Source organism: Leopardus geoffroyi, chromosome C3 (assembly GCF_018350155.1).
Source record: "Leopardus geoffroyi isolate Oge1 chromosome C3, O.geoffroyi_Oge1_pat1.0, whole genome shotgun sequence".
NCBI classification, from domain to species: domain Eukaryota; kingdom Metazoa; phylum Chordata; class Mammalia; order Carnivora; family Felidae; genus Leopardus; species Leopardus geoffroyi.
This window is the reverse complement of record NC_059338.1, coordinates 48,102,875-48,130,669: the sequence shown is the minus strand read 5'-3', so window position 1 is coordinate 48,130,669 and position 27,795 is coordinate 48,102,875. Positions and strand designations below refer to the sequence as shown.

Sequence of the window (27,795 nt, the reverse complement as noted above, 5' to 3'; positions counted from 1 at the left end):
TTCTCAGGATTTTCTCTGCAAAGGTAATTTTGCCAACCACCACCTGACTACTTCTGTCAGCGTGCAATCAGTGGTAGGTTTGACCTTCACTCTAACACTTGTGCGTCTGTTTTCTTGGTCCTCCAGCTTCTAACCAGTCAAGACAAAAAAAGAATTCTTCTCAGAAGACAAAAAGGGAACCATTTTGAAAGTGAATAATCCTCCCTCTGTCCCACTGCCCACTCACCTGTTCCTATATTTGGTAAATCCAGATGATAGTCCTCTGGTTTTAAGTACGACCATAACTGCCAGACTGTGCTAGTTAACCATTCAGAGCCCATTTGCCTCATTAAGAAAGTCTACTCTGGGGGCACCTGGGTGTCTCAGCCCGTTAAGCGTCCAACTCTTGGTTTCAGCTGAGGTCATGATCTCACGGGTCATGGGCACCCCTCGTCCCCGCATTTTAGAGATTTTAGAAATGGAAAACTGAGGCCCAAAGTGATTAAATGATTTATCCAAGATTACAAAGGTACCAAGCAATGGAGCTAGTATTTCGACCAAGGTCTGGCTCTCAGACTCTTAAGTCAGCACTGAAGAGCTGTTCCAACCCACCTGCAGATATAAGCTGGGATAAAGGGAGAGTTGGTTTGGTGAGCACGGCAGACCTAGCCTCTGTAGCTGCTGTCACCCTTCAGGGACCAAATTCACCCTTCCAGTGATCTGGGCAGGTAGCGGTCCGTCCTCACTGAGATTGGGATTTCTAGTTGAAGACATTTGCTGTAGAAAAAGCCTACTGTAGGGATGGGAGAAGGCAGCTCCAGTTCAGATTCTGAGCAGATCTGGGAAGATGGTGGTGGCCTTTGGAACATCAGAGAATGAGGAGAGAGAGGAGGGGAAGAAAGTTGTGGGATAAAGGACAAAAGTTCCCCAAATCCCAGAACGTTCTTAAGTAAACGACGTTGTGTGGGCTTCTGGCCAGGAAGAAATGAGCAGAAAACATGGGGCGCCTGGGTGGCTCAGCCGGTTAAGCGTCCGACTTCGGCTCAGGTCATGACCTCACAGTTCGTGGGTTCGAGCCCCGCGTCCGGCTCTGTGCTGACAGCTCAGAGCCTGGAGCCTGTTTCAGAATTCTGTGTCTCCCTCTCTCTCTGCCCCTCCCTGACTTGCGCTCTGTCTCAAAGATAGATAAACGTTAAAAAAAAAATGAGAAGAAAATAAAGGGAAATGAATTCGAGTCCCCATCAGCAATTTGGTCTGGGTTTCTGCAGCAAACATTCCCTTTTAGGCCACTGCACCCAAAATCTAACAGTCCAGCAAAGCTTCCCCGAGCTCAGCTCAGAATCATCCAGCCTAGAGGTCTTTGTCCCAGATGGAGGATTTTGTTCTTAAACTCAGATAATGTAAATATTCAAAAGAAAGGAAAAACCCAAGGAATTTAACATCATGGAACTTCCATGTTGGAAATAGTAATGAGATCCCTGCAGGAGAAGCCCCTGTCCTCCCTCTCCTTGGGCCATGCCACTCATGTGTGAGGACAAGTCTGTGGGGTTGAGAGGATGCATCTGTTCCCGCCTTGCCGGTCCATATAGCCCCAAGCTGCTTCCAGAACCCGTGCAGGCCTCTTCCAGATCTATTCTTCCACGAGTATGCATGTGTAGGGTGGCCAAGAGGCAGATCTTGGGGACAGTGGATGGGGCCTGGACACTCAGACTGGAGTGTCCACACTCCATGCACATGCGGCCTCTCATGGGTATAGTACCAAGTCTGTGGTGAAGGTGGGGGTGGGTATGAGGTTACCAGCTGGGCCAGCCATCACCACGCTGCCACATTACAACATGGAGCTCCAAAGAATTCTAAAATGGAGCCTGGCCACCCAGGTGTTGTAAAAGGATATTTATCGAGGGAGGAAGATACAATTTGTTTTGATTTCACAGGTGCTAGCTTGACTTTTAACTTTTAAATATTTAGACACATAGTCTGCAGCCTCCATTTGTCGTCTTGCCCTGAGCCCCACAAGTGTTGGGAGCAAGACCTCGGACAAAAGGAACCATAAAAGTTGTCTACTCCATCCATCCCACCAAATGCTTAAACACCTCCAATTATGGTTGGCACTGGTCTCACTGCCTCCTCCTCACTCGTCCTCTCCTTTTTCTCTGTAGTTCCTCACTATTAAAACGTGCTCCTTTATTTTGAGGCGAGGTCAATCCTCCTGTTCCAGAAACAGCATTCAGTAGTAATAATTGAATATTGAATCGAGCAGTAATACCCAGGCGTTAATGCACTTTGGCCTCATGAAGACCAGGGTCCAAATCCTGACTCTGCCACTTACTAGATGTGTGACTCTGGGAACATTTCTTAGTCTTTTGACCTTCAGTTTCCTCTTCTGTAAAATGGAAAATGGCAAGTTCCTCTTCAAAGCATTGTTTTGAGTAATAAATAGCTCTGGTAGACATTATTCATTCTCTAATTGAGGTGTAATTGACATGTAACGTTGTATTAGTGTCAGGTGCACAACATAGTGATTTGAAATCTGTAAATATTATGAAATGATCTATACAATCGCCACACTTAGTCAACCCCTATCACTGTACATAGTTATATTTTTAAAAATAAATAACAATGACTTTAACGTTCTTGTTTAGGTAGGATATCTTAAAATAGGACTCCAGCAAGGCTTGGCCATGATTCTCCTGAAAGCATTACTGTAGAAAACTCTTGTGACGAGTACTTTTATTTTTATTTCTTAATGCTTATTTATTTTTGAGAGAGAGCAAGCAGGGGGAGGGGCAGAAAGAGAGGGAGACACAGAATCCGAAGCAGGCTCCAGGCTCCGAGCTGTCAGCACAGAGCCCAACTCGGGGCTCAAATTCATGAACCGCAAGATCGTGAGCTGAGCCCAAGTCGGATGCTTAACCGACTGAGGTGCCCAGGTGCTCCTGTGATGAGAACTTTTCAAATCTACTCTCTTAGCAACTTTCAAATATGCTATACAGTATAATTAACTGTAGTCACCACGCTGTACATTGCATGCCGGTGACTTATTTATTTCATAACTGGAAGTTTGTGCCTTTTGACCCCTTTCACCCATTTCGCCCACTCCCTACCGCCTTGCTGACAACCCCCAGTCTTCTCTCTGTGTCTCTGAGGACATTATTCATTACTGATGTTTTAAACAGAAGGCCCAGTCCCAGCAAGGAGGGATGTAATCGGTGCAACCACTACTGGCTTGTTTGTGATTGCCTGGGTGTTTTCATACTTTCTTCTCAGGGCAGAAAGAAGTTAGCACTTAACACAGGAAGACCTGAGAACCAGTCTGTGACACTGCTGTCAAGTCATGTGGCCTTAGACAAGTCGCCTGTTGTCTTGGGGCCTCAGTGACCTCATCAGTACAACGGAGGTGATGACGATCCTCATCACCTCGCAGAGCTTTATATGAAAAAGCGTCTTCCAAAAACTCATTTACTCATTTATTCATGTAATTTATTCATGTAAACATGCACGAAAGGTCTACTCTATATTAGGTGCTGAAAAACAAAAATGTGTTCCAGGGGCGCCTGGGTAGCTCAGTCGGTTAAGCGGCTGACTTCGACTCAGGTCACGATCTCGCGGTCTGTGAGTTCGAGCCCCGCGTCGGGCTCTGGGTTGACGGCTCGGAGCCTGGAGCCTGGTTCCGATTCTGTGTCTCCCTCTCTCTCTGCTCCTCCCCCGTTCATGCTTTCTCTCTGCCTCAAAAATAAATAAACGTTTAAAAAAAAAATGTGTTCCAGCTCCTCCCTGCAGGGCCTCAGACTCTAGTGGACGAGACAAAGAGATAATGTGTTTTATTATTTTTTTTAAGTTTATTTATTTTGAGAGAGAGAGCGTGTGAGCATGAGTGAGGTGGGGGAGCAGAGAGAGAGGGAAAGAGAATCCCAAGCAGGCTTCTGTAGGGCTGATGCAGGGCTCCAACTCGCAAACTGTGAAATCACGATCTGAGCTGAAATCAAGAGTTGGATGTCTAACTGACTGTGCCACCCAGGCACCCCAAAGAGATAATATTTTTTAAAAAGAACAGCATGATAGGTGCTGACAGCCTGAAGGTGGAGACAACTGGCTTTGCCTCAGGAAGGCTTCACGGGAGAAGTGAAACTTGAGAGGTGGAGACAGTGGGGAAGGGAATATCATGAAAAAGAAAGCATGGAGTTACATAGTTTATGGAACAGAAATGCAGAATAAAACAAATCTTTCTTTCAAGTGACAGGTATTCACATATTAGACAGAAGCTATCATAGCTTCTCCTTCTATTCTTTCTCCAACAACTTCTCTGGGCAGACCCAACAAGACTGATTTCTCCAACTATTGCTCACCTGATTGGCTGTGAGTTTCCCGAGCCCCTCTCTGGACATGGTCCAGATATGCCCCAATGGTAGGAAATATTCAAAGGTCTACATATGCCATGTACATTACCATAACCACTTTGTTAGCTATAGCATAATTGAAACCTTATTTTAAAGCTGTTTATGCTTTATTTGCAAAATTCCAGAGTCTATAAGCTATAGTACAAATTGGGAGACTCATTAGGCATTCACATAGTGATATATGGGCTTGTCTCACGGACACAGAAAAAATATCAGCGTGAAGAAATTGTGGGGCATAGGGAAGAGAAAAAGAACATGTATACACACATACAGAGATTCTGTGGATTGCTGGCTTAATGCAACTAGGAGACAATGAAAACATCAGCTTTGGATGGTTTCTTATTAAATCTCAAGGGATTCTAGTGAGCTAGGTCAGAGACTAGTATTTTAGTAGTCTCTTAGGCTCAAAGTTCTCAGAACTGGCTTTGATAAAACTGGGTGCTTTTCCATGATTGCAGATGAAAAGGAAAGGCAAAATGAACATAAGAGAAGTTCCCCTGGAAGAATACAATAGTCCAGCCACAGGAGCTAGAGGCTGCAATGCCACACTAGACATGTGGCAGATGGCAGGGTGTCACCCCTCCCTAGGTGGCTATTGTTGGCTCTGGGCTGTCTGACTTAACACACGTGTTCTTTCCCACCATTTTATGTGGGGCATAATTTGTGTAACTGCAGTCACCGGAAAGTCCCATCTCTGGGTGAGAAGAGCCTGGTCCTTCAAGGGGACACCAGGACTAGTCCTGTCAGCTTCATTTGTGGTGACCACAGTCAGCATCTCTCAAGGTATCAGGAGGCCATTGTGGGCCAGGACCTACCTAGGACACCAGCTGTCCTTGTTCTCACACTCTTGGCCGACTTCTACTTCTGCTCACCCTGATGGCAGCACTGTAGCTCCCGGGTCAGCCCATCATCTCAGGGTCTTGTCCTTGTTATGGCCTATGAGAGAATTAAAGAAGGGGAGACACCTGGATCTCACCATGAAAGGATTAGAACCTTGGTCAGTGGTTCTCACACATCACAGTAAATAAATAAAATTTATGACTCTTCTAGGTTTATGACAATTTTTCCAACATAATTAATAGTGCCCCCTTTTCTTCAAAAATGTCACAGTTTGGGCAATAAATTATGTAATTGCCCTACTTAAAATTCATATTTCCAAGCTCCATTCATAGAGTCTGGTTTACTAAGTTTAGGGGTTCTTAGGAATCTGGATTTTAAACTAGCATATGGGGCATTTTTGTTGCAGGTGGTGGATAGGCATGCTTTAAGAAATTCTAATGGTGAGGTAAAACCTTCTAGACCAAAAATCATTAATAATAATTCTAATTTTAAAAAACAGAGAGGAACTACAAAACAGCCAGAAGGCAATTAACAAAGTGTCAGTAAACACATACCTAACAATAGTTACTTTAAATGTAAATGGACTAAATTCTCCAATCAAAAGACAGAGTGGCTAAATATATTTAAGAAATAAGACCCATCTATATGCTGCCTATAAAAGACAGTTTAGATTAAAACAAGGATACACACAGAATGAAACTGAAGGGATGGGAAAAAATATTCCATGCAACTAGAAACTAAAAGAAAGCTGGAGTAGCTATTCTTATGTCTAACAAAATAGACTTTAAAACAAAGACTGTAACAAGAGACAAAGAAGGGCATGACATATGATAAAAGGGTCAATCCGGCAGGAGGATACAACATTTGCAAATATTAATGCATCCAACATAAGAGCACCTAAATGTATAAAGCAAATATTGACAGATCTAAAGGGAGAAAAAGGCAGCAATACAATAATAGTAGGGGACTTTAATATCACTTCCATCAATGGATAGATCATCTAGACAGAAAATCAATAAGGAAACATTGGCCTTAAATTATACATTAAACTAGATGTATTTAGTACAGAAATACAGAACATTCCATCCAAAAGCAACAGAATATACATTTGCCTCAAGTGCATGTGGAACATTTTCCAAGATAGATCATAAATTAGGCCAAAAACAAGTCAATAAATTTAGGACGATTGAAATCATATCAAGCACCTTTTCCAACCACAGTGTTATGAAACTACAAATTAATTACATAAACAAAACTGGAAAATTCACAAATATTTTGAGATTAAACAACATGCTACCAAACAACAACAGGTAAAAATAGAAATCAAAGAGAAATAAAAAACACCTTGATACAAATGAAAATTGAAGTGTAACATAACAAAATCTTTGGCATGCAGCAAAAGCAGTTGTAAGGGAAAAGTTCATAGTGATAAATGCCTACCTCAAGGAACAAGAAAAGTGTCAAATAAACAACCTAACTTCTAGTTCCTCAAGGAACTAGAAAGAGAAAAACAAAGCCCAAGGTTAGTAGAAGGAACAAAGATTATAGTAGAAGTAAATGAAACAGAGACTAACAAGACAATAGAAAAGATGAAACTAAGAGCTGAATCTTTGAAAGAATAAATGAAACTGACACACCTTTAGCTAGAGTCACCAAGAATAAAAGAGGACTCAAATTTAAAAAATCAGAAGTGAAAGAGCTATTACAACAAATACCACCGAAATGCAAAGGATCATAAGAGACTGATAAATTGGACAACCTACAAGAAATGAGTGAATTTCTAGAAATGTATGACCTGTCGAAACTGAATCATGATGAGATTAAAAATCTGAACAGACTGATTACAAGTAAAGAGATTGAATCAGTAATCAAAATTTCCCCCCAAACAAAAGTCTAGGACCAGATACCTTCATTGGTAAATTCTACAAAATATTCAAAGAAGACTTAAGACCAATTCCTTTTAAACTGCCAAAAAATAGAAGAGGAGGGAGCTCTTCCCAGCTCATTTTATGGGGCAGATTACCCTGATACCAAAACCAGACAAGGACACCAGGAGAAAAATTACAGGCTGATATCCCTGATGAACCTAGTTGCAAAAATCCCTAACAAAATATTAGCAAACCAAATTCAATAAGTCATTAAAAGGATCATATACCATGATCAAGTGGGATTTATTCCAGGGATGCAAGGATGGTTCAACATGTGCATGTTAATCAATTTGATATATCCACTAACAAAAGGAAGAATAAAAATCATAAGATCATCTCAATAAACACAGAAAAAGCATTTGACAAATTCAACATACATCTGTGATAAAAACTGTCAAGAATGCAGGAATAGAGGGAACATACCTCAACCTAGTAAAGACAATATATGAAAAGCCTATAGCTAACATCATACTCAACTGTGGAAAACTGATATCTTTTTCTCAAAGGTCAGGAACAAGCCAAGGATATCCACTCTTGACATTTTTATTCAACATCATATTGGAAGTCCTAGCCAGAGCAAGTAGGCAAGAAAAAGAAATAGAAATCATCCAAATTGGAAAGGAAGAAGTAAAACTGTCACTATTTGCAGATGACATGATATTATATATATAAAACCTTGAAGAATTCATAGGAAAACCATTAGAACTAATAACTAAATTCAGTAAATTTGCAGGGTACAACATCAATACACAAAAATCAATATGTTAATAGTGAACTATCAGAAAGAGAAATTAAGAAAACAATTCCATTTACAATAGCACTAAAAAGAATAAAATATCTAGGAACAAATTTAACTAAGGAGGTGAAAGACCTGTATATTTAAAATAATCAGACATTAATGAAAAAAATTGAAGAAGACATAAACAGATGGAAAGGCATTCTATGCTCATGGATTGGAGGAATTAATATTGTTAAATATTCATACTACTCAAAGAAATATACAGATTCAATGCAATCCCTATCAAAATATCAATGACATTTTTTCACAGAAATAGAACAAATAATCTTAAAATTTGTAGACCTTAAATAGAGCAATCTTGAGAAAGAAAAAGCAGGAGGCATTATGCTCCCTGATTTCAAGCCATATTCCAAAACTGTAGTAATTAAAACAGTATTGCATTGGCATAAAAACAGACACATAGATCAATGGAATAGAATAGAGAGTCCAGAAATAAACCCACACATATGGTCAATTAATACATGACAAAGGAGCCAAGAATGCACAATAGGGACAGAAGGGTCTCTTCCATAAATGGTTCTGGGAAAACTGGGCGGCTATATGCAAAAGAATGGAACTGGACCACTATCTTATAATATGCACAAAAATTAACTCAAAATGTATTAAAGATTTGAACTTAAGACCTAAAATCATGAAACTCCTAGAAGAAAACGTAGGCCGTAAGATCTTTGGCACAGGTCTTGGCAATGAGTTTTTTAATACGACCCTGAAAGCACAAGCGACAAAGGCAAGAGTAAACAAATGAGACTATATCAAACTAAAAAGTTGACTTACAGCAAAGGAAACCATCAACAAAATGAGAAGGAAACCGACTGATTAGGAGAAAATATTTACCAAATCATATGTCTGATAAGGGGCTCATATCCGAATTATATAAGGAACTCACACAACTCAATAGCAAAAAGACAATCCAAGTAAAAAATGGGCAGAGACTCTAAATGGACATTTTTCTAAAGAAAAAGACATACACATGGCCAATAGGTACATGAAAAGATGCTTGACATCATTAATCATCAGGGAACGGCAAATCAAGCCACAATGAGATATCACTTCACACCTATTTAGAAAGGCTATTATCAAAAAGATAAAAAATAATGAGTGTTGGTGAGGATGTGGAGAAAAGGGAGCCCGTGTAACACTGTTGGTGGGAATATAAATTGGTGCAGCTGTTAGGGAACACAATACAGTGGTTCCTCAGAAGGTTAAAAATATAACGACCATATAATCCAGCAATTCCACTTCTGGGTGTTTATCTGAAGAAAATGAGGGGCGCCTGGGTGGCTCAGTTGGTTGGGTGTCCGACTTCGGCTCAGGTCAGGATCTCACAGCTCATGAGCTCAAGCCCCGCATGGGGCCCTGTGCTGACAGCTCAGAGCCCAGAGCCTGCTTTGGATTCTGTGTCTCCCTCTCTCGCTGCCTCTCCCCGACTCGTGCTCTGCCTCTCTCTGTTTCTCAAAAATAAACATTTTAAGAAAAGTAAAAAAAAAGAAAATGAAAACACTGACTTGAAGAGATATCTGCGCTCCCATGTTCATTGTAGCATATTTACAATAGCCAAAGCATGGGAACAACCTAACTGTCCATTGAGGGATGAATGCATGAAGAAATAGTGGTATATATATTTAATGAAATATTATTTAGCCGTAAAAAGCATGAAATCTTGTTATTTGCAACAACATGGACCTTAAGGGTATTATGCTAAGTAAAGTAAGTCAGACAGAGAAAGACAAATACTGTATAATCTGTCTTATGTGTGAAATCTTAACAAATAACCCCCCCCAATACCAGTGTGTAGATAAGGGAAATAGATTAGCAGTGGCCAGAGATGGGTCATGGGGGGGGGTGGGTGGGAGAAATGGGTGAATTTTTTTGTTAGTTTAAATAAATTGAATATAATAAAAAGCATATTCTGCAAAAAAAATTAATTAAGAAACAGTAATCCTTTGCTTTTGTGAAGGGCTTATATGGTAGCTTTATATGTGAGACTTTGATTTTAACAAGTGTGAGTACCCATGATGTACAGAGCCCTTTGCTAGATGCTGTAGGGGACAGAAGATAAATAAGACAGGTCCCTGCACCAGAGAAGTTTATGTTAAAAAGGAATGGGAGACAGATAATACAGGAGGGTGAACTCAGGTAAATGTCAAAGGGCGACATTTACACAACAGTGTAAGTATGTAAGTAGGAAAATTACCATAAGGAAACGGAAAGAGGCTGAATGACTTATCTAAAGTTCCACTGACCAGGAATCTAACCTGGCCCTCTAGCTCCAAGGCCTGGGCTTCTTCCCCACACACTCAGCACGGAAACTTGTAACCACAGACATCATCCAGCGACCTCAAAGAGAGGCCTGCACATGAGAGGTAGTGGGAAGGGGGCATGGGAGAAGGTCACCAGAGTGACTAGAATAACTGAAAAACAAGTAAAAATTAATCTAACGAGGATTTATAGAGCCAAAAAAGAGTTTCATAAAACTATTTTAAAACAGCATTACAGAAAGCGATAAAAATAAAGGGAAAAAATCATCTACAGTCCTTTCGCATCACTTCCACCCCCAGCCCAGTGCCACATAGTCCATTCTTTTCTTCACTTATATTCCATGTTTTGCCTGGTTATGATCCTATTTTACGTGAATTTGTGTCCAAATTTGTCCTCTTAAACATTGTTCCATGTTAGGATAAGGTGTTTGTAATTATAACTCAGTAACTATATAATGTTTCATTGAGTACCTGTATGATGCATAAACAAATAGCTTCCTTATCACTAAATATTTAGCTTGTTTCCAATTTTTTCTCAGTTATTTTTAAAAATTTTATTTTAGAGAGAGCACATGCAAGTGGGGGACAGGGCAGAAGGAGAGAGAGAGAGAAAGAGAGAGAGAGAGAGAGAGAGAGAGAGAGAGAGAGAGAGAGAGAGAATCTTAAGCAGGGTCCATGCTCAGCACAGAGCCCAAAGCAGGGTTTAATCCCATGACCCTGGGATCATGACCTGAGCTGAAATCAAGAGTTGGAGGCTCTGCTTCCGATTCTGTGTCTCCCTCTCTCTCTGCCCCTCCCCCGTTCATGCTCTGCCTCTCTCTGTCTCAAAAATAAATAAACGTTAAAAAAAAAAAAAAAAAGAGTTGGAGGCTCAAAGGACTGAGCCACTCAGGCACCCCCAATTTTTTCTCAGTTATAAATAACACTACAGTTAACTTTTTCTCTGATTCTAGCTTTTTCCTTATTTTGGATTATTTCATTCTGGCTATATTTCTAGAAATTAGAATGTTGGGTCAAACAATATGAACATGTTTTGATGTTACTCTCATTCACCAACTTTTAATTCAAATAGAGTCTTACTTTCCCTTGATCTCTTTAACATGTTCTCCATGGAAGAACTTTAACTCATTTAACTTCTACTGATGGATATTTATCACATTTTTGCAATTACAAATAAAACTACAAGGAACATACTTGTACTTGCATCGTGCTCATGTGCATTTCTATTGGATGAGCTCTTTAGAAGTAGAATTGGCTGGGACAAAGTACACGGACCTTTCAAATTTTGGTACATATCATCAAATTGCCCTCATATCGGTTCTGCTAGTTTACAACCCACCAACAAGTGCATGTAAGGGCCAGTACCCCCCTCCCCCCCACCCTTTCAACAGCGCTGGATATTATCTGGCCTTTTACATTTTAGCCGGTGAGGTGTGATGCTGTTTCATTATTGCTTCAACTTATATTTCCTTATTACTAGGAAGATGAACAATAAATTTTTTGACTTTCAAGTTTGGGGCCCTGTCCACCCCTCCTGATCACTGGGATACTGCCTTTTTTTTTTTTTTTTTTTTTTTTTTTTAATTAATGTTTATTTTTGAGAGAGAGAGAGAGAGAGAGAGCGCGCACAAGTAGGGGAGGGGCAGAGAGAGAGGGAGACACAGAATCCGAAGCAGGCTCCAGGCTCTGAACTGACAGCACAGAGCCTGATGTGGGGCTCGAACTTATGAACCATGAGATTATGACCTGAGCCAAAGTCAGATGCTTAACCAACTAAGCCACCCAGGCACCCTGGGATACTGCTTTGTTTATCTAACTTTAGTGTCCATTCTAGGGGTTTCTTGTGGTGAAATTCCTCCTTCAGAGAACCTTGAACTTGAGCCTTATTCTACATCCCCATCAGCTCAGACAGTAGGGGGAGAGGCTGGCTCAGCTAGTTTGTCTGAAGGCCCAAGTTTGAGGCCTAAGGTCTTCTTCCTTCCTAAGGTCCAATGCCTCTGATATTGGGATTATGCCAGAATTCTGGTAGGAAAGCTACTTGGGTTGGATGTCCCCTTGGCCGTCTGTTATGCGGTCATGGGTTGTTGGGGTTCACCATCAATCTGCTCTCATCGGTTTCACCTCATACAGAAATTCCCAATTGGAGGCACACTGTCCTGATTTTCCCGTACTGCTATTAAGGTTATTTTTCCATATGTCTTCTATTATTTCAGTGAGACATTGGGAGGTAGGAAAGATAAATACAGCCTTCTGATCAGCCGTTTAGAACTAGAAGCCTTTGTTATGTACATGTGTAAAACAAATATTGCCAAGTATTTTCCCATGGAGTTTTACAAATTTTCGTCTAACAAAATAGGGTATCAAACCCCAATCTGATCAGCACTAGGTACTGTAATTTCCCCTAATTTAGTAGAAGGAAGAGATACGTCAATTTGCACTTCTTTGACTATTAGTAAGCTTGGATATTTCTACACATGCTTATTAATTCATTTCATCCTTTGTAAACTCTCCATTTCTGTACTTGCTCATTTACCTGTTTGATCTTAATATGTTGCTTTATCATCAAGATTGCTTTCATATTTATGTAGTAACTTTCTCAATTTAGTATTTACCTTTGCATTAATTTTTTGCTCTGAGTTCTTTCATACCTAAGTTTGAATTTTGAATGTATTTAGGTTTTTCTTCTGTGCCTCTAATTTGGGCAACCCACTTCACTCGCCTGGGTTACAAGTAAATTCATAGCTCTTATTTCTCTAATTCATTGTCCAACCCTAAAGTGTTTTTATTGGCAGAAAGTTCAGTATCTCCCTCTTGAGGCTTCTCTACCATCTTCCCCAAAACCTTAAGGGTCTCATTCAGCCCAGAGGAGACGACTTCTGTTTCTAGGTAGAAGGCTGGGAAAGAAACTAGAAATTCTGGTGAGTCTGCTTGCATTGATTGATGCTATGTGGCGTACTGCTGAATGCTAGCTCTGTGCTGTCCAATGGACATGTGTGTCCACTGTAGCAAAGTCCTCCTGCTGATGTGGTCCCTGAACAGGCCATGGTCCCAAGTTAAATAGCTCTTGGTTCCCATCCAGCCATTGTTCCCCACGGCGCCATACTATTCTAAGGCAGCCGGATGAGGAGAGGCTTCTGGCTTGAGCCAGGTGACATGTCAGAGCCAGCAATTCACCCACAACTGTGTGCCCTTCACAGATACCACTTCCTCCCCGCAGTGCTTTATTTCCAGCAGACCTTGGTCAGGGCGACTCCACAGGATTCTCTAACTTCAAATCTTGGGAAGAAGGAGTTAAAGTCTTGGTTTCTGCCCTCTCAGAAGAATCTTGGGATCCTTCTACAAATTCATACTCCGATGAGTTTTCAGCTTGGTGCATACTAAATGGTCTCCAGAAGAGAGGTACAGTTTTCTTCAAGCCGCAGAATGTTTGGGTGACCTTTCCTGGAGGTCAGTGGATGCCTACTCATTGGATCAGGCTGCAAAAACCAGAAATCACTCTACCCATTTTTTAGAATTATTTTCCTTTTTCTCGTTGTCTTTATTTTTGTTTTATGTCATTCCATCCATTTCAAGAAAGATGTATTTAATACAGGGGATTAGGTGCTTACAAATTATTGGCAGATCTAAGGGGCAGGATCTGGGCTGAGCCCCTACAGGTGACTCCTGGAACAATAGCACCACGTCGGGAAGCTGAGGGATCATGAAGCGGACACTGTAGCTGCTGGCCAAAGCTGCACATGGCCTGAGCTATAATCCAGAGATCAGGAAGCTGCCACCACAACTGTTGGCTCCAGAACCGCATGGATCCTGCCGGATCCACTAGTGCAAAAAATAGACGCCACTCGCCCTGCCTCTTGAGGGACCCCGAGACGTCTGATAACCCTGCTCCAGAAAACTCCATGTCTTAACTTGCCAGCAGAAGCAGCAGAAAAGCAGCGTCTGCCTCACTTCCACTTTCCAAGTCTCACACAAGTGCATCTGGTTGGCTACACTTTAAGTTGTCCAGAACCCTCGATACGAGAGAGTCTGGAAAACATCACTTTCAGCATTCTAGCCATGGCCTTGCAGTAAGACAGGCAAGAAGGAGGATGGAATAGACATTGCACTCCATCCACCATACCAGTCACTTGTATTTATATGACAAGAAGAGGCTGCTCAAGTGATTCCCGCATGAGGCGAGAAAATCTGCTGCAAAGTGACTGTCCCTATCTATGGACGTAGAAGCATCTGGCGTAATTTCCAAAGCCCCACATTACCCAGCAATACCTTACGCATCTAAACTTAACATCCCTCCTCCAAGGTCGTTAAAATGTTCTATCAGAATGGACGATTGTTGGATGAGATCGTAGATGTGCCTGGATTGTGGGGGGGGGGGGGGGGGGAAGTATTCCAAGAGGAAAGAAGGGTCTGTGGCCAGAGCTGAGGCCCTGTCCCACATCTGCTGTGGACTTTACTGTCAAGCAAGGGGGCAAAGTCGGCCCAGTGAATCAGCGCCAATCAGTTCAAGGCCAGAGGGCCCTGTTCACATCTGTGGCTCCACATCTTCTGATGGATGTGGGCAACTTGGGGCTCACTCTGAAGATGGAGACAAGGATGGTGAGAAACTGGAAGCCATGCTGCTTGGAGAAAGGTAGAAGGAAATGAGAGCACTTAGCCTGAAGAAAAAGAAAACTAGGGGGAGATGCTCTTTTGTTCATTCAGTCAGTGAATGTTTACTGAGTCGTTTTTGTTCGAGGCACTCCCCTAAACAGGTACAGGATAAAAATATCATTCCTAGGGGTGCCTGGGTGGCTCAGTCGGTTAAGCATCTGACTTTGGCTTAGGTCATGATCTCGTGGTTTGTGAGTTTGAACCCCACATCAGGCTCTCTGCTGTCAGCGCAGAGCCTGCTTTGGATCCTCTGTCCCCCTCACTCTCTGCCCCCCACCACTTGTGTGCTCTCTCCCTCCCCCCACCCCCTCAAAAATAAATAAACATTAAAAAACATTCCTTCTTGCACTAGACTTGCAGTTTAGCAAAGGAGGCAGGTTTTTTTGACAATTAAAAACAATTATAAATTATGAATTATAAATTATGCCAGCGCTATGAAGGAGTTTCCATAAGGTCGAGAATAAGAAGTGATTACGTCTGCCTAGACGAGTCAAGGAACACCTAAAAGGAACAGGAGGGGTTCCTGAGCTGATTCCTCAAGGAGAAATTGAAATTTGCCAAATAGATCATGGTGGAGAAGGTGGCCTAGGAAGACAGAACAGTATATAGAAGGATGGAGAGGCATTGAGAGAGATTGGCTTACCTAGGATGCATTTCGGTGTTTTTGGAGCAAAAGTGCAAAGAGATAATGCCAAGAAATAAAGACGGATTAGAAGTTAGGGACTGTGTTCCTCCTTACTCCTGGGCACATACCCCCCTTTATGCCTCCCAGCCTCCCGTGCAGTTGGGCAGGGCCTGTGAACAGCATGTGGGCGGGAGTATCGTGCATGGCTTCCTGGTCTGGCCCACGAAACCCTTCCTGCCGTGATCCCCCACCCTTCTCTGTCTGGATGGCTGCAGGCAGAGTCACTAAATGGGAGGACCCTGGGTCCCTACATTACCACATGGAAGGCCCAGGTCCCAGATTTGGAGGCTTCTCTGTCCCGGCAGGTAGCTGAGCAAGAAGGGCCTTGGACGCCATGCTATCTTGAGACTTGAGAAAATGTCTTTAGAAGAGAGACAAATCTGTCATAACTGACCCTTGGGGGCAAACCAGCTTGAGCAAACAGACAGGAAGTGTTCAGCTCATCTTCTTTCATCTGTTATCCTCACCCCTCTCTCCTGGCCTCACACCTCCTCTCGGAAATTGAAGAAAACAGGGAAGCTGGTCACATCTGGTCACAAGACAGCCACTAGCTATCTTCTCTTCCTCGTGGTATGCTCCTTCTCTTCCTCTCGCTGCCATGCTCAGCTGCTCCACTGTGGTGGCTCTTCCCTGGGGACTCCGGGGTCTCTGTCCTTCTGACGCTGTGCTGCGTCTGCTGCATTAGCGTCCACAAAACAGTGGAGTGGAGAAGGCAACCTCTCCTTTGGTGGCCCAGCCTTCCACCCTCCTGCCCCCGAGGCTCTGGTGTGTAACAGATTTGATTGGCAGGTAGGGAATAATTAGAAGGGTGACTTCTGTAGGGCAGAGAAGGGTTTAAATGGATATGGAGCCTGGCCAGTCAGATACTATAATCTAAAGGGATAGAAAGCAAGTTATTTCCCCCTTCATCCTCCTCTGTCTCTTTTTCTCAGAAGGGACCATTCTTCCCATCTGTGACTCACAAGGTTTGATCTTTCCTTAGGATCTGTCCCCCTGTCCCTCCACGGCAATGCAAGGACACGGTTTGCCAGCAGTCCATTTCACAGAGTCTGACCCAGTCAGTGTAGAGTTACGGTGGGCACTTGGGGTGGGGCGGTCAGAGTTGGGCTTTGGCACCCCACATCTGTCTCTCTCTCTCTGTCTCTCTCAGGCAATGTGATGTACAGAGATGCCTACTGTAGTTCTCCAGAGCATTAGTATTGGCTCAAACGTGTGCATGCACACACACACTCATATAACATACCTTCCAAGGTCAAATAATTCTCACAGTTCAGTCTAAACTCAAGAAGGAAAAATATCTTCTTAAATACAGCATCACCCATAAGGATTCTCCTGTCCGCAGTAGAGAAATGATTTTACAGTGTTACCCAGACCAGCTCTGATTTGGGGCTGGATGTCCTCCCCTGACAGCTCTCTGTAAGGAGCCCCTGGACTCACCCACAGCCCCCAGCCCACTCAAGGGGACTGTGTCCCAGATACTCCCCATCGCACTGGCCCGGATGGCGAAGTTTGAAAAGGGAGTGGAACAGCTCTTCCTGCTGTTGATGAGAAGAAACTGAGGGTAAAGGCTTCAGTCACTTTTCCCTTCTGTTCATTGATGATGGTTCAGTGCCCTTTCTGGTGGAAAAGCCTTAGAGCAGAGCCCAGATTTCTTTCTTATCATAGTCCAGCCACGACAGTCTTCTCTACCGTGGCTTCTTGTTATGAGGCCCTGAGCCATCATGTAAGAAGCGATAGCCCAAGAGCTAGCAGCAAAGGAGTTGGTGGCCACGAGAAAGTCTGGACTCTTGTGCCACCCAGCAGAGTTAAAGCACGCCCATGAGCCAAAGCTCCAAGGGAAGCTTCTAGGGTGCAGCTTACACAGGTGTGTTCCACATGAGAAGATTCATCAGGATGCTTGTTTATGATTTGCGTACTTTCCATGTGTTGCATTTCAATAAAAAGTTAAAATATAGTTTTACCGGCTGTTAAAATGTATTACGAAGCAGCTTAATAAAATAGTGGGGTTTATTAATAATTAATTATTAAATTAATTAATTTCTGAGTAGTAAATTCAGAAATAGACCTGTATATGAATAAGGCTGAAATTAATATAATGTGTGCATAATGTGTACATAAGATGATAATTTAGTTTAAGAAAATTAGGCTCAACTGGCAGAATTGGTTCTCTACCTAAAAAAATATACTAAACTGAAATCCTAGGAGTATGAAACAGATCTGTGCTGGGTGAAGACTTACATTGAAAAAATGAAAAATGCCTTACATAAACTTGTGTGCAAGAAAACTTCCTAGTAGGAAAACTTTCCCAGAGTAGAAAAATACTTATAGTATTTATGACACTGCAAGTGTTAATATGCCTAGTCAGTAGTTTTTCAAAGAACGTGGTAAGAGTTGTGAATTATACCTCCATAGATTGTTTGCGAGGATGTGAGAAAATGCACCAGCATACATTCCCAGTAAGAGTATAAATGCGGTGCGGTCTCTTTGAAGGGCAGTTTTGACAATGCCTGTCAGAATGAGCAATACAGACACACACCTGACCCAGGCGTGTCACTTCTAAGAGTCATCCTGCAGGTATACTCATGTGTGATGTAGAGACAGTCGTACAAAGATGTTCTTTGCAAAATTGTTTGTAGTAGCAAAAGACTGGAAATGACATAGGAATCCATCCGTAAAGGGCAGGTTAAATAAATTACAGGGCTACATTTTAATAGCCTACAATGCAGCTGTTAAAGTAAGAAGGGAGACTGCCTTCTACTGATACGAAATGATATTCAAGATATATATGATATATTGACACACAGAAAAAAATGTGTAGAACAGAGTTTATAATATCTTCCCATTGGCATAAAAATAAACGTGCCTGTGCAATGTATCTTGAGAGGTACATAAAGAACTGGGAGAAAAAAGAGAAATTGATAAGAAAAGCACAAAATAACAAGTAGGAAAAATGAATGAAATTAAGAAGTGATCATTGACATAGAAGGAGGTCTTTTTAAAGGATGTTTAATCCATTTGGGGCTTAAAAAAATGTCAGAGACTCAGATGTGCTCTGCTGCCTTGTCCCAGAGGGGTCACCTGCCAGGAACATTTTGAGGAATTGTGTATCATTCATGATTCCTACCAAATCCCTGTCTTTGTGTCTTTTTAGTTTTTTCTTCCGTTTGGCTTGTTTTTGCTTGTGGAAATGACCTCCTGTCTTGACCGTTCATACCTGATTTAAATGTAATTATTCTTTCTTCCTCGACCTGTAGAGGAAGACAGGAGTCTTCCTGAACAGAAACCTCCCTCCCTCTCTCCGTCCGTCCCTCCCTTCCTTCCTTGCTTCCGTTCTATTTTTATTTTTATTTTTGCAGCTGCTGTCTTCTTAGCCATGCCCTTCTTATACATTCTCCCTGTACCTCATCTCACTTGGTAGTCCTTAACCTCTCTGAAGTCACAGTGCTCTCTGATATCTGACAAAAGCTATACACTGCCTCTCTGGAAACTAGAAACACACACACACACACACACACACACACACACACACACAAGCTTAAAGTTTTGGAAGTTCATAAATGCTAATCTAGCTGTCTCTTTCTTTCTGACTTTACCCAAAGTGGTGCTGATGTAACTAAATTGCTACTGATTATTTTTCTTCAGACCAAGTAGTCTTTCTTTATGATTATAACCCACAAAAGGAAAGAAAAAATATTATCACATTGTCTCAGTCTCTTTGAGGTCTCTCATTCCAGGAAATTCAAATCCAATATGCAAAAAAAAAAAAAAAAAAAAAAGGTTTGGAGAGCAATTTAAACCTTTAATGCACATTTTGGGAAGATCCCAATGGGAGAAATTGTATTCATAATATATATTAAAAAAAACTTCAAAATTTCATCTTCCCCCGTCTCCTGCTCTCCCTGTATCTCACACATATGATGGCCACCTTGAGCCTCCTGTTCTGTCCGTCCTTCCAAGATGCTTTTCAAATGCCTTTCACACTGGCTCCTGGATCTCTCCTCCTGTCCTCTCATTGTCCAAGTGTATTCAGGCCAGTACTCTGACCTGTCTAGCTCCCATAAATTCAAATAGCATGGGACCTCCCAGCCTCTCTTTTACCCCAACTCTGCCCACTCCAAGAGATGAGCCAGTAGACATAGCTTAGCAGAAAGTAGAGGAGGAGAAAGCCTATAAATATTTTACCTTAACATGTTTTCCTGTTACACACAAAAAAGCATGAAGTTGCTCTTTCTAATCTTCCTAACCTGTTTTCTGGCTTCTCTGGATCAACCTATCCTGGAGGCTTCCCTGAAGGGTAAACTGGCCACTTTCAGTCCCCCTGCGCCCCCTCCTTAATCTCTATTTCTGGGGGAAGAGTTAGAAACCTGCAGTTTAGAATCTGTAAACCCCCCACCCTCGACCCCATCCACAAGGTGCAAAGGGATCAAGATTCAGCTGAAGGAACCATCACAAGACGACCACTGCCAGATAAGTCAGAGTATGTAGCTCAGCCAGAAATACGATTCACTGAGATCCAGACGCTGCTTCCTGAGTTTTGCTCCCTCTATGTGCTAGGATGTTGACTGGACTAGTCAAGCAGGTCACTTGGCGGAAGAGTTTACCTTGGCAGTTCACAAAGACATGCAAAGCGTTAGTTGAGAATTACTAGACCCAGAATATGGAGCAGGAACCCTGTATATTGTAGGGTGCAGTGGCCTCAAGGATGTGCACATCCACTGTTAAGACGATGAGACATGTCTGGAGGTGAGCTCCCCCTTCCTGCTCACTAAGGGTGGGAGCTCCAGCCCGTGTGGCCAAGGGGATGGTTTTGTTCTGATGCAGTCACGTGCCTTCCTTGCAGATTCTGCTGGCCCTCTCACAGACCTGCTGTGTCTGTGCCCGGCTTGCTGGTGGGGTTCTGCCCAGAGCCCTTGCTGAAGCCCTGGGTTTGGGCTTCCGTGGCTTCCATAGAGGGCCACACCCGTGGCAGCAGAGGCCTGCCGTCTCCCTCACCTGATCTCCTGTGCCTGGACTTCTGAGAGTCCTCCCTGGGTGCTCTTGCCCATTTTAGAATGTTTTCTTTAAAATGATTCAAGGATTCTGCATGAATTCTGCTGCATTTTTTTTAAGGTCCCCAAACCCAGAAGCTGCCCCATTCCTCCCTGGATGTCCCACCCCCCTCCTGCCCTCAGTCTGGCCCAGTCACACCTGACAGGTGCAGAAATAGGCCCTGTCCTCTGGACTGGGGGTCAGGAGAGGAGACCAGCTCTGTGATGCTCCCAAGCCTCCCTGTGCGACATGAGTTAACAGTTTCCAAACCTCTGTTACACTTGCTTATGTCCTGTGAGATTTGTCTTGGATTTGGTCTAAATTTCCCTCGGTCCAATTTTATCCCTATTTCAAATCCTGCCTCCCCTGGAAAGCCCTGAGCAAGCCTCCCACTTCTTCTTCCCCTGCTTTGACGACTGTGGGTCAATGACCAGTCTCTTACAGTCTAGCTCCCTCTGGCTGCCTTTTCAGTCCTAATGCCATGCTCTCCTTATCGCCATCTGGCCTCAAAAAACAAGCTCTCCGTCCCTCGCATGGCCTGTGTTCTTATTTGGATCTCTTCCAGCCAGCTGACATCTTGCTGGAGAGGAGAAACAAGCCCCACAGACACTTCTGCCTTTCCTAACAGGCCTGTTTAGCAGTCATCAGGCCGGAGGCCTGGTGCCTGGGGATCTCAGAACACCTTCTGAACAATGGTAGACATCAAATACAGATGGAGAGAAACGCAAGTCTATGGTGCAGAACCACGCACTTTACGGAGGCCAATGGAGCCTCCTTCCCTCCTGCAAACGGTCTGGCCGGGAAAGAGTATGGAATGTGGGCTCAGAAGAGCTGGGGTAGCACAGACACGGGCCACTCTGCATGTTCCCACAAAACCCACGCTGGTCGTGGAAGAACAGTGCCAGCAGGGTATCCCAGCGCTCCCGGAATTAGCTGCGTCCATGGCTTTTCTGAAGTTACTGTTTTCTGTAGAACAAATCAAAAAACTGCCATGCCTGGAGATCAAACAAGATGAAGCCCAGGGAAATTCTGTAAGCAGTGATGAACATTGTTTTGAAAGGCAGAGAGGGAAACAAAGCCAAGTCTAAGGGGAGCCACACCCTTAACAAGTTTACTGGCCTCTACACCCTTCTCCCTGTAGCAGAGAGAACAGATCCACCACGATCAGTGACCCTGATTTCAAGAGCTGCAGAGACAAGGGTCATCTGTCCAAAATAGCCATCCAAAGTGACACGTAATTAAGTCCCACTTGTGTGTACAGACTATAAGCACAATGGGGGTTTGCGGGAGGAGAGCTCAGGACGGCTGTAGACTGGGACAGGGGGCACTGGGGGTGCTCATGTGATACTCTGCACTTCTGTGCCCGCTTTCCACGACCCGCACAGTCGTAACTGAGGGACCACGGGTCCTTTGGGTCAGCCCTGGGCTGAGAGGAGCAGCCCCTCTCCCCCATCTTTGCTATTTATCTGCAGTAAACGCTTACTGATACCCCCGGACACTGGTCCGGAGCTCTGCCTGCTCCAGGGAGTTTGCAGGCTCAAGCACCGTGGTGGTCTGATAGGGACTGCAGTCAGCCCGGGCCTTCCAACCACCGGGCCTGAGACCATGTCCCCCACTGTTTACAATGCCCCCCTCTCCCCGTGAGCAACTTGAGGGTGCTCTGTCTTATCATGTTTGTGTTCTTGAGGCAAAACTCAATGCCGGGCACCGTGCTCAATAACTACTACTAATACTACAAATAATAACTACTACTAATAATAGTAAGTGGAGAATAAATGAGAATGACATAGGGTGTCCGTGAGTCTGAGACACAGAGGTCCCAGCTGGAATGCTAGTCAAGGTCATGATAGGGAACCTCAGGACACATTTGATCTGAGAGGCGTGACTCACATAGGAGCTGGGGTCATGCGTTCTAAGGGTCTAGATAGCCCTTGCTCAGCCCCATCTGCTGAATTGGTTCTTACTGCGTCATCCGCATTCCACCGATCTGAGTCTGAGCTCAGCCTCTTCAAACTATTGCCACTAATGAGAAGAATATGATTCACATTTGTGAGTTACCGACAATTTGAGAAGACGCTGCAAAAAACTTAGAGACCTCCTTTGGCACTAACCAACTGCCGGGATTTTTAACTGGCCAAGAGACTCAACAGAAGCCCCCCAGACTCAGTCATTTTTTCTGGATCTCCTTTCTTTCCCATCCCTCCCTCTCTGGCCTACCTGCTACCTTACACCTCAATAAACTCTTTTAACTCTGTTATGTCGAGTGGTCCAGCTCTTACTACGTCTATTTCCAAACCTTGACATGGCCAACTCATCGAGGGACAAGTGAGAGCGAAGGGCCATCTCTTCTGTTGGCAGCAGAGGACCACAGGGACCCTGAGTCCTTGGAACAACATCCACTCTCCTTCAAAGCTGGCGTAATTTAAAATAACACCCCCTTCCCCATAATCCTTACTCTGTAAGGGAAGGTGTGTCATTTACTTTCATTTTGCAGATGAACCTCAAAGAGATCATCAATTATCCAAAGTCACCGCAGGGAGCCTAGAAAGTAGAACTTAAGCGCAAATCTTGGCCCTCGTAGCCTGGCGCTCCTACAACTACCTGCAGCGGATGAGCCCAGAACACCCGGCTGTGTGTTGGAATAGCACTCTGCATACAAAGCAACTTCCCCATTAGAGCTGGTCATTCCATGTTTGGAATGTACAGAACATCAAGCAGTTGGAGTGGAGCTTTACGAAGACACAGGATTCCAAGTCTGTGCCCTCAAATGGTCTGTAATCTAATGAAGGAAGCAAAGTACACCCCCACAGGACACGAGTGTATGAACAAATATAGTTGTCTGGGGACAAATAGGAAGGCTAACCAAAAATGTGCAACATTAAGTGCATCATGGAAGGCTTCCTGGAGGTGACAAAGCCCCTTTCTTTCCTTACCCTTTGTTCAAGTTGGACCTCAGATGCCGACGGTGAAGATAATTATGCTGCGTGCAATCATAGCACATTACCACTTACCATGGGTCTGTGCCAGGCCCCTCTCTTGCGTTATTTGCTTGTCTCTTCTTCCAGTCCTGTTCAACTCCTTCCATCGGTGGCCATTCTAACACTTAATGAGATCCATTGTTTTGGTGTGTGTTCTTGAACATGTGAACTGTTGATCTGTAAGCTTGGATTTTAAGTTTATGTAGGCACTATTTTACATCTCACTGTTTGTTTGGGGGTTTTTTGTCTGTTTTTCACTTAGTGCTGTGTTAAGATGTACGGTTGTTGCTATGGCCCCTCTGGTCTGTTGCCTTCCACAGAGGCGTCATCCCTGATTTTACTTCTCCACTCCCCAGTGATGATCACTGAGCTTGCTTCAGTTCCCTGCCTCCATAAACAACACAGCCGTGAACATCTTTCACACATGACCCCCTTGTGGACGTGTTGAGAAATTTTGGGGACATAGACTCAGGCGCGGAATTGCTTCTCGTGGGGTATCTGTGAACTTAATATGACGAAGTAACACCAGGTCAATGGCTGCTCTCGCTACGCCCCTCCCGCAGTGTCCCTGCATTCCTGCAGATGCTCGGATCCTTGGCATTATCCAGCTCTCTAATTTTTGCCAGTCCTACCAACGTAAAGTAAGAGTGTACTGTGGTTTCAATTTGTCTTTCTCAGATAGTCATGAGTTTGGGCATCTCTTCACTTTCCTGTTAGCCTTTTTGGTTACTTCCTTTGAAAACCACCTGTCCATTGCCTGTTACTACATCCAGGTTCCCTTTATCCCCTTGATAATTAGCAAGGGGTCCCTTTAAAAAAATTATTTATTTAGATAGAGAGACCACATGCATGCACACATGCTTGCAAGCAGGGGAGGGAGGGGAGCTCTGTGCTGTAAGCATAGAGCCCGGTGCAGGGCTGGATCTCAAGAACCCTGAGATCATGACCTGAGCTGAACTCAAGAATCGGATGCTTAACAAACTGAGCCACCCAGGCACCCCTGCAAGGGTTCTTTGTATCTCCTACAGAGGCCTCTTCTCAAATAGCACACACCTCTTTGGGGCTGTCGTTACCTATGTATTGGGCACGGAGGAACCTATCTGGCCATCGTTCTTCACACCTTCATCCTGGGGATGTGGGCCTGCCAATGGCCACAAGCACAGTCAGGGTAAAAGGAAACCCTTCCTCCGATCCCCTCTGCCAACCTCGCGTGAGGATTGCAGTCTAGGAAGTCTGGTAACAAGGCGAAAAACCTGTTCCTTTTCTCCAGGGCTGCTAACCTGCTGTGTCAATTTCATGAGTTAATAAATGATTGGAGAAGGCTTACTTGACTCAGAAGAAATTGAGATCAGTGGTGCTTAGGCCCCACTCAATTAACTTGTGCTCCTAGGGGGGCTGAGTGGGGAGCAGGGGCAGCCGGTCGTTAATTACATGTACGGCTGCCAGCTGTGGCCGCGCGTCTCCTGCCAGCATCGCTCAGGCAGCGAGGAGGTGACCCTGCGTCAGTGAGCTGAAGTCACTCAGGGCAGGGGCCCTTCAGACACAGCACAGGCACTTGGCCTTGTGAGGAGTGGGACACTCACTTCCCAACATGTCCTATCAGGTTGGCCGTTAATCCCCCCACCGGCCTCTACCAGAAGAATGGCCTTTAAGATCCCCCACCCTGGCGTCTTTGTTGGCCCCACCCCACCCAGGGTTGCTGTGTACCCTGGTTCTTCCGCACCTCCCTCTTCCTCCTGCCTTCTGGCCCACTTGCCCAAAGGACACAGAATCTGGAGCCAATCTTATGGGCATCAGATGATGCTACAGACTCTGCAAAGTCACCTGCCTCCTTGCTGCCTGCTGCCTGAAGTCCTCCCAAAGACCTTCGTTCCTACATCATTTCCTAAAAGGGCCAGATGGGAAGACTCAAACCTGTAAAAAAGGCAGGTCCCCGAGCCCCTCCTCTGGAGATGCCTCGGTAGGTCTGGAGTCTCCGTCTTTTAACACCCAACTCAGGTGATTGTTACCGTCAAGCTGATTTGAGAGACCCTGCCTCAGACCCTGTAGCTCCTGGTGTAGTTAGTGCAGATCTTCTGGAAGGAGAGACAGCAGCCTAATGGCAGGGCCCTGGCCTGGGGCCAGGAGGCTCCACTCCCAGTGCCTCTCCTGCTCCACCTCTATTTTGCTGTGTGTGGTTAAGCCAGTCACTTGTCCTCTCTGAACTTGGTTTCTTCATCTAGAAAATAGATAACGGGCCAGATCCCTTAGAGTCCTTCCATTTCCATGTGTTTTTCTGTCAGTAACTAATAGGTTAAACATGCATATTGCATGATTTGTGCTCAACGAACAACTTTGGCTTTTTTTTTTTTTTTTTCCTTTGAGAATCCCTTCATGTTAAAATGTATTCAGTGGAAGAAATCTCCCCCTGCCCCTAGATAAAAACTTGGGCCAGTCCCATTGCTGGTCACCCACTCTTAGGTGATAATCTGTGGTGCCTCTCAGCTGTAGCTACAGACTCAACTTAGAAATTGGAATCATTGAACAATTGACAGTATTATGTTCCTCCTTTCTGCCAGTTTGGATCTGCTTTGGGCTGGAAGCAGCTGGGGAGATGGGCCGTGTCCCTCTGCTGTCACACTCCCCCACCTCTTGCCTTCCTCCCGCTGCCCCCAAGAGCTGCTGTTTCACTAGCTGCCAGATTGAAATGGGGAGTTCTTACTGGTTAGAGAGCCGGGGAAGCCTCCTGGGCTCTTGCTTTTGTGGATGTTTTTTGTGGGCACTTTTGAGGGTCCCTGCTGGGCCCCTCTCTCCGGCAGCCCCTTTACCCCAGGCAAACACATCTCTCTGTCCCAGGAGGCCCTTGCAACTCCTTGCCCAGCCCCCGGGCGTCAGGATGTCCGGCTCCAGCCTGGTGGACTGGGCTTTTCTCGTGCCTCCAGGTGGCCCTACTGGACAGGACGCAGGACAGCCAACCTCTGCCTGCCCCTCGGCCCTGCCCCTTGGGGGTTAGAGTGAGGATTTCGTGGCTCAGCAACAGCTCTTGTCAAGGAAATCTTCTGCACCAAATCTTCTCCAAATTTTTGGCCCATCTGTATTTTACAAAGTGGGAGAAAGTTTCCTGGATCCTGAAACAGACGTTTTGACATTCCCATGTACACTACTTCCCTGCTCTCGGCCAGGGAAGAGGGACCTGTCCCAACCTTACTTTAGTCTTCTGATTTCTATCAATTGGCATCTCAATCAGACTTAGGTAAGGGGGTGCCTAGGTGGCTCAGTCAGTTGAGCGTCGACCTCGGCTCAGGTCATGATCTCGCAGTTCCTGAGTTCAAGCCCCACATCAGTGTCACTGCTGCCAGTGCAGAGCCCTGTTTGAATCCTCTGTCCTCCTCTCTCTGCCCCTCCCCCACTGCGCTCTCTCACAACCAAATAAACATTAAAAAAAAAATTTAAGAAGAGTCCCACTCTGACATCCAGCTACCTGTGATTTCCGTATTAGTGAGAGTGAGAGCATCTTTGAGAAAAGAAAGCCGGGGTGCCTGACACATCCCAGGCAGATTCCAGGCAGTAAGGCCTAGACCTAGAAGGGAGGTGAAGGAGGGGATGGGCTGAGTCTGGAGGTGAACATCTGCCTTTCTCAACTTCTCCCAGAAATCTGCTCCTGAGACCAGCTGAACTCAGATGAGCACAGGGCACGGAGGCATGCTAATGTCTGCCCTTTGACCCCCAGCTTCTGGCTGAGACAGAGAACCCTGAGGAGGTCAGCCCATCCCCTGTGGAAGGTGATGCTGTGGGTCCACTTAACAGCTGGGTTTCCTCCCAATACAAAGACACCCAGTGGGGCCTTCCCCCTCAGGACAATGGGCAGGGCTAAGCCTCCCCAGAGGGCATCCTTCCTCTCCCCACTCCTGTACTCTCAGTCCCAGACTCCCCTGTAAATAAATTAGAGAATTTTTGTTTGAAGGGAGCCCCAGTAATTAGCCTAGACTGGATTCCTAAATGTCCTGGTAGGATCCTGCCTCCCCCTTCTCCATCAGCCCACCAGCGTGAACTTGCTCATCCGACCGTCCAGTTGGTATGTTGTCCTGGGGGAGGTCAGGATATTGGAGTAAGAGGAAGGAGTGTGTGGCTCTGGGCACTGGGAATACGGGCAGGCCCAGGGAAGAGTGTGGAAGGGTATGGGGAAGAGTGTGTGGGGCCGTGGAGAAAAGGACCAGCCATGCAGGCAACAAGGACACGTTCGCCAGGGCACAGCCCAGAATTCTCCAGGAGCG

The 27,795-nt window shown here is 44.6% G+C and overlaps 1 protein-coding gene across 4 annotated transcripts in view; it reads left to right on the top strand.

Annotated features, from left to right (window-relative positions):
* Window positions 1-27,795, top strand: part of FAM163A (family with sequence similarity 163 member A) — a 93,249-nt gene that overhangs the window by 44,226 nt on the left and 21,228 nt on the right. The window lies entirely within an intron of this gene.